Source organism: Macadamia integrifolia, unplaced genomic scaffold (genome assembly GCF_013358625.1).
Source record: "Macadamia integrifolia cultivar HAES 741 unplaced genomic scaffold, SCU_Mint_v3 scaffold2642, whole genome shotgun sequence".
Classification (NCBI taxonomy): domain Eukaryota; kingdom Viridiplantae; phylum Streptophyta; class Magnoliopsida; order Proteales; family Proteaceae; genus Macadamia; species Macadamia integrifolia.
This window is the reverse complement of record NW_024868852.1, coordinates 48,319-55,318: the sequence shown is the minus strand read 5'-3', so window position 1 is coordinate 55,318 and position 7,000 is coordinate 48,319.

Below are 7,000 nucleotides of genomic sequence, written 5' to 3'. Positions count from 1 at the left end.
CACAGGTCACCCCCAAAGGATATAGACACTGTCCCCAATTGACAATACTGTCACCAAAAACAGGGTATTTCCACCGAAAATATCAGTCTTATTTCTGGTGGAGAATATAGAGAGCACTTAAGGCTCATTTGTCCATCGAAAATAACCCACCGGAAATAGCTACAGTGTTTCCTATGCCATATTTCCAGTGGTAATACAGAAAAGTCCAACTCGAATTGGGGCTTTTTGGCTCGGGCCCAATCGTCAAGATTTATTCTATGGAGTTTGTAGGGGATGTTCCTAGCATCATTCAAAGCCAAGAAAATCCCAATTCCACTGAGCCGTTTGGGAGATACATCGATCAAACGATCAAAACCCTAGTTGGTCTTTTGGTAAAACATGTTGCCGGAGCTCATCGGGCTTGGTTCGAGCTCAGCAACAACACTAGGAGGGTAGAGCATGCATTATATGACCTTAACATGGTTTGTACACTAAGAATCCATCAATACCTAGCTTTTTCTAGGTTGAAATGAAGAGAGAGAGTGGCGGAAGTGAGTGTACTTACCTCCGGCGATGATTCCGGTAACTTGGCGGCAGTCGGCACCAAGGTAAGCCTCCAACCTTCTTCTTCTTCCTCTTCTTCTTCCTTTCTCTTCTCTTTCTCTCCTCTCCTACGTTGAGCACAACGGAAATGAGGAAATGAATCCTCATTTCCCAACTTATAACTTAAATGGACCTTAGGTCTGTTTGGGTTGGATCCCTTTTGGACCAATCGGGTCAAAATGAATTTCAGGGCACGAGGACCAGACCATTTAGATCTATAAGGTGCTCACATCATGAGGAAGGTGTGAAGGATGATTTGGGATCATTAGGAACCATTTACGATGTGAGTGGCGGGAACCACGGGCATCAGAACCCCGATAGCAGCCTATTAACCCACCCAAAAATAGGCACCGGATCCAGGCCTAGGCTGCTTTCGGTGGTCAGACTTGCTGTCTTAACAGCCTGTTGTCCCATGGCTGGTCTTGCACGAGTGGTTGCCCTTAGACATATTTAAGGCCTTTCGATAATTTTTTATGCATGCCAAAATTCCAGAGTGGTCAGTCGGGTCACTTACTGTTTGGAATTGGAAGGTATTAATCCCCTCCAGTTAGATAGGCATGCAATGCATGAACATGTGGGGTCATTTCTACCCCTTTGGTAATACACAACCATGAGCCAAAACTTGGTTGTACTTTCGATCTCCAATCCGAGGCTTGTCACAACAGTTCAAATTAGACCAAATTAGGGCTTGGGTGTAACATTCCCCCCACCTTACAAGAATTTCATCCTCGAAATTGAACATACCTGGTAAATCAAATCTAGGATACTGCTTTAATATCTCATCTTCCCACTCCCAGGATGCTTCCTATTCGGGGTGGTTCATCCATTTCACCTTGACAAAGGAAACGGTGCGGTTGTGGAGAACATGCTCTTTTTGGTCAACAATCTTCTCTGGAAACTCCACGTAGGTAAAATCCTCATTCAACTCACGGGGTGTGTAAGTCAAAATGTGAGTGGGGTCGGGAATGTATTTCCTTAACATAGAAACATGGAAGATATCATGTGTACCTTCCAACTCTGGCGGTAAAGCTATTTGGTAAGCTACCAGTCTGATGCTCTCCAGTACATCATATGGTCTCATAAACCTTGGACTAAGCTTTCCCTTCTTACCGAACCGCATCACCCGGAGATCTATAAGAACACCTTGTCTCCAACACCAAACTCCAGATGTCTCCTCCTAACATCCGCATAGCTTTCTGCCTAGACTGAGCTGCCTTGATCCTTTCTCTGATCACATTCATCTTCTCGCTAGTAGCCTGTATCAAGTCTGGACCCAAAATATGTCGCTCACCAACCTCATCCCAATAGAGTGGAGTTCGACACTTCCTGCCATACTGTGCCTAGATTGGGGACATTCCGATGGTGGCCTGATAACTGTTGTTATAGGAGAACTCGATAAGGGAAATGTGTTCATCCCAACTATAACTTATATCCAAGGCACATGCTTGGAGTATGTCCTCCACTGTCTGAATAGTCCTCTCCGATTGACCATCGATCTGAGGGTGAAAGGCAGTGCTAAAATCCAACGGTGTGCCCATAGCCTTCTGCACACATGTCTAAAACTTAAAAGTGAACCTAGGATCTCGATCAAAGATGATACTAACTAGCACACCATGCAATCTAATGATGTTATCGACATACAACTTGGCCAACTTGTCCATAGAAAATGTGATCTTGATTGGGATAAAGTGAGCTGTCTTGGTCAAGTGGTCCACAACTACCCAAATGGTATCCATACCCTTCTGTGCATGGGGTAGGCCTGTGACGAAGTCCATGGTAATATTCTCCTATTTCCACACCGAAATAGGTAGGGACTGTAATAACCTATGGGGCCTCTGTCTCTCAGCCTTCACTTGCTGGCATGTGAGGCATCTAGACACATGCGTGGCCACATCATTCTTCATTCCTTTCTACCAGTAGGAGCCTTTGTGGTCCTTGTATATTTCAGTGCTGCTGCGGTGAATGGAGTATGGAGAACTATGTGCCTCTCTCAAAACTGTCTCTCAAATCACCATCACTGGGAACACACAACCTCCCTTTGAACTTGAGAATTCTGCTTTCAGTTATAGAGAAATTCGGGTCCTTTTGGGTTCCTTCCTAGTATTCTGCTATCAACTTCTGCAACTCTGCATCGGTAACCTGAGCTACAGTGATCCTATCCACCAGACTAGGTTGTACCACCAATGCAGATAGTGACAAAGTGACACCCTCTACTAATAGTTCTAAGTCTAGTTTCCTAGCCTCCTCTAGGAGATACTCATTAGTGGTTAATGATGCAAGAGACAGTGACTGGGATTTCTAACTAAGTGCATCAGCTACCACATTGGTCTTTCCTGGGTGATAGTGGATAGTACAATCATAATCCTTCATCATCTCTAACCAATGCCTTTGTCTCATGTTGGGCTCTTTTTGAGTGCAGAAGTACTTAAGGCTCCTATGGTCACTGAAGATCTCACTCTTCTCACCATACAGGTAGTGTCTCCAGATTTTAAGTGTAAAAATCACAGCTATCAACTCCAAATCATGGGTGGGGTAGTTCTTCTCATATCCTTCAACTAACGGGATGCATAAGCAATGAAGTTCCCATGCTGCATCAATACACAATCCAATCCCAGCTTGGAGGCATCACTATACACAACCATACCACTTGTATTGATCGAAATAGTCAAAACTGAAGCTAATACCGAACTTTGCCTTAGCTCTTTGAAGCTCTTCTCATAAGAATCAGACCACTCAAATTTTACACCCTTTTGTGTGAGTCGGGTCATTTGAGTAGCAATGCAAGAGAAGTTCTCGATAAACCTCCTGTAGTATTTGACCAATCCTAGAAAACTACGTATATTTACTACACTCTTGGGAGTCTCCCATTCTAGAACTGCCTTCACCTTGCTTGAGTCAACCTCTATACCCTTGTTTAAAACAATGTGGCTTAGGAATGCCACCTGTGACAGCCAAAACTCGCACTTGTTGAATTTGGCATAGAGATGCTTCTCCCTCAGTCGTTGTAGTACTAACCTCAGGTGGACAACATGTTCCTCTGCACTCTTGGAGTAGACCAAGATGTCATCAATGAACACTATCACAAACTTATCTAGGACATCCTAGAATACCCGGTTCATCAAATCCATAAATGCAGTCGGTGCATTGGTCAATCCAAATGACATTACCAAGAATGTTCATACCTTGATCTGAAGGCTGTCTTACTAACATCACTATCCTTGATTCTGAGTTGGTGGTAGCCCGATCTAAGGTCGATCTTGGAGAATACCTTGGCACCCTGCAATTGATCAAATAAATCATCTATCCTTGGCAAAGGATATCGGTTCTTGATGGTTAGTAATTAAGCTCCTGATAATCAATGCACAATCTCATACTTTCATCTTTCTTTTTGACAAACAATACCGGTCCTCCCCATGGAGACACACTAAGTTTAATGAATCCCTTTTTCAGAAGGTCTTGAAGTTGCATATGTAATTTCTTCAACTCTGTGTGGGCCATGCTGTAAGGGGCCTTTGACATTGGTGCTGAGCTGGGGAGTAGGTCTAGACCAAACTCTGTCTCTCAGTCTGGTGGCAAACCTATCAAGTCATCCGGAAATACATCAAAAATTCCCTCACCACATCTAGCTCGATCAATGGCCTAATCTCTACCTCAATATCCATCACAGATGCTAAGTATCCTTGACATCCCTTACTCAGTAGCTTCTTCATCTGAAGTGCAAATATGACAACCTTTTTGGGTTTCTTGAGCTTATCTCCTTAGAAAATAAACTCATCATCATCACGACGTCTGAAAATGATTGTCTTCTCTGCACATAGCACACTGGCTCTATTTGCGGATAAGTAGTCCATTCCTAAAATCACATCAAAGTCTATTATATCCAACTTGATCAAGTGACCATTCAACTCATGATCACCTATAGTCACTAGACAAGGCTCTTAAACATAGTTCAAACCCACTACACTTCCTATAGGGGTGCTCACAACCAAACATTGAGTCAGTTCCTTAGGTGGAATGCTTATCTTCTTCACAAATTCTAGTGACACGAACGAATGCGAGGCTCCTGAGTTAAATAACACATGTGTAGGCAATAATGATATCAATAATGTACCTATCACTACACCTGGTGCATCCTCGGCATCTTTTGTAATCATAGCAAACACTCTGCCCTATGGTCTGGCCCTGTAGGGGCTGCACGAGTCTAGGGGCTGAATATGTCTGCTTAGGCCTAGGTGGCATAGTGTAGGGTGCATCACCTGGGCTTTGGTGGGGGCATGTCCTCACCATATTGCTCGATTGAACACAATGAAAGCACCTCGGGCTCGATCCCAAAGACTGTGATACAGTACTAGATCAGGAGGACTGGGAAGTTGGACTAGCATCAGGCTTCCTGAATTGCACTGAAGTTGGGTTGACATAGAGGACTCGAAAAGGTTTGCTGCCTTCCCTAGAATCAGTAGAACCCATTGGCCTCTTTCCCGTCCCTTGCTGGGCAATGAAGTTGTCTCTATGCCGATCTTCAATAGATTTGGCCACTTGGACCACCTCAGCATAGCTCTGCAGTTTCAATCCCATAATGGTTGACCCAATACCTGGCCTCAACCATTTCTCAAACTTCTTCGCTTTAGTTTTATCACCTCTGAGATGCTCAGGAGAAAAATGGAATAGCTCCTCGAAGCATTGCTAATACTCGAGCACAGACTAGGAACCTTGAACCAACTGAGAGAACTCACTCTCTCTCCTATCTAGAAAGCTTTCCAAGAAAAGTTCTTAAAGAAGGTCCCTTTGAAGTCTGCCCAAGTGGGGTTCGGGTTACTAGCCCTTAGAATAGGCTCTGTGGAACTCCACCAATCATCCACTTCATTTTGTAACTGATGAGCACATTTATGTGTGAAATCTAGGGTAGTAAAACATGCATTTTACATATTTAGAATGGAGCTACCTTGGGTTTTACTCTATTTTTGTAGGTTTTATATTTTCAAGGCCTTAAGGACTATCGGGCGCTATATCTCTAACACGTAAAGAGGTCTTATTTCTTTCATGGTAGTGAAGAGGATAAAATTCTGAGCAAGATGGATGTGTTCAATTAAAAGTACGCATTCGTTTGGTTACTCGTACAAGTGATTATTCTTTTCAGGTCAAAAAAAGAATAATGGATCAGAACTGAACCGAGATGCAGAACCAACCCGTTTGCACTTGTCTCAGAGGTACAAGGAATAATCCAAATGCCAACAAGGATCGATGGACCACATCCTTAAGTGATTGAAGATTCGTTTTTTGTAACAACAACTACCTAGTGTAGTTGGTGAGCTATGGTGTGCAAAATTCCCTTGCTCACCAGGAGATCTCAAGTTTGAATCTCATGGTTGTTTTTTTTAGAGAATTTTGTTGAAGATTTCCTGCTTTTCACTCACTTAAAGCACTAAGGGCATGGAGGAGGTTTCCACATCAAATTAGAAGCAAGGAAAATCGTGGAATGGTTCCTACACAAGAAAGGAAGAAAAAAAAAAGGAAAAAAAAAAAGCGAGAAATAAAGATTGTCCAAATCTTCTCTCTCCTCCACATCATCACCAAAATATTGTCCAAATTTCACACAAAGCAAGAAGAAAATCGTCCCTTGGAGGGAGAAAAAGAAGAGAAATAAATTAGAAAAAAAAGAAAGAAAATAAGCAAACAAATTATAGGAAATTTCTCAAAATTTATTTCTCTCTTCTCTCTCCTCCACTTTAGCACTTTTGGTCTCAAAAGATCTCACAATCAATTGTGGATTTCTCTCTTTTAGGAAAGAGAGAATTGTTACCCTACCTCCCCATTCCATATAAAATTATAAATACAACTCATGTAAGAGGAGGGGAGAATTCATTCTTCTTCTAGTTTTTTTAAGTTACTCTCTCTTTCTCTTTAGTTTTAGTTCTTCTTTATCTTTTATTTAATCACTTTTGTAATAGCTTTTTTTTACTTCAATTAATGCAAGCACTCTTTTATTTTTATTCAGCCCTTTTATGTTTATGATTTATGCAATTGAGTTGTAATTTTTTAAGTTATAGTTCTAGGCTTAGATCTAGGTGACAAGATCACGAGCCGTGGAGCAATTTTTTTTTCAAGATTTGTTTTCTCTAGTACTAGAAATTTCAGATTTGGTTTATTTCAGATCTGGTTTTTAGTACTGGTAGTATCTCAAATCGATCAAGTTTTCAATTCAAGGGTTAAAGTTCAAGTAGGCAGGCTCCTTCAGTAGTCTTCTCTCCCCCCTCTTATTCCCTCTTCTGACTACCCTTTCTTTCTTAATTTAGGATTTTAATTTCAGTCGTTACATTATTGATATCCCTTTCCCCCAAGGATCATGGCTAGTGTATGTGTTGGCTTTGCCCCTCCTATCCATAGAACCATCAATTTATTGCTTTTATTTTAATTGTCT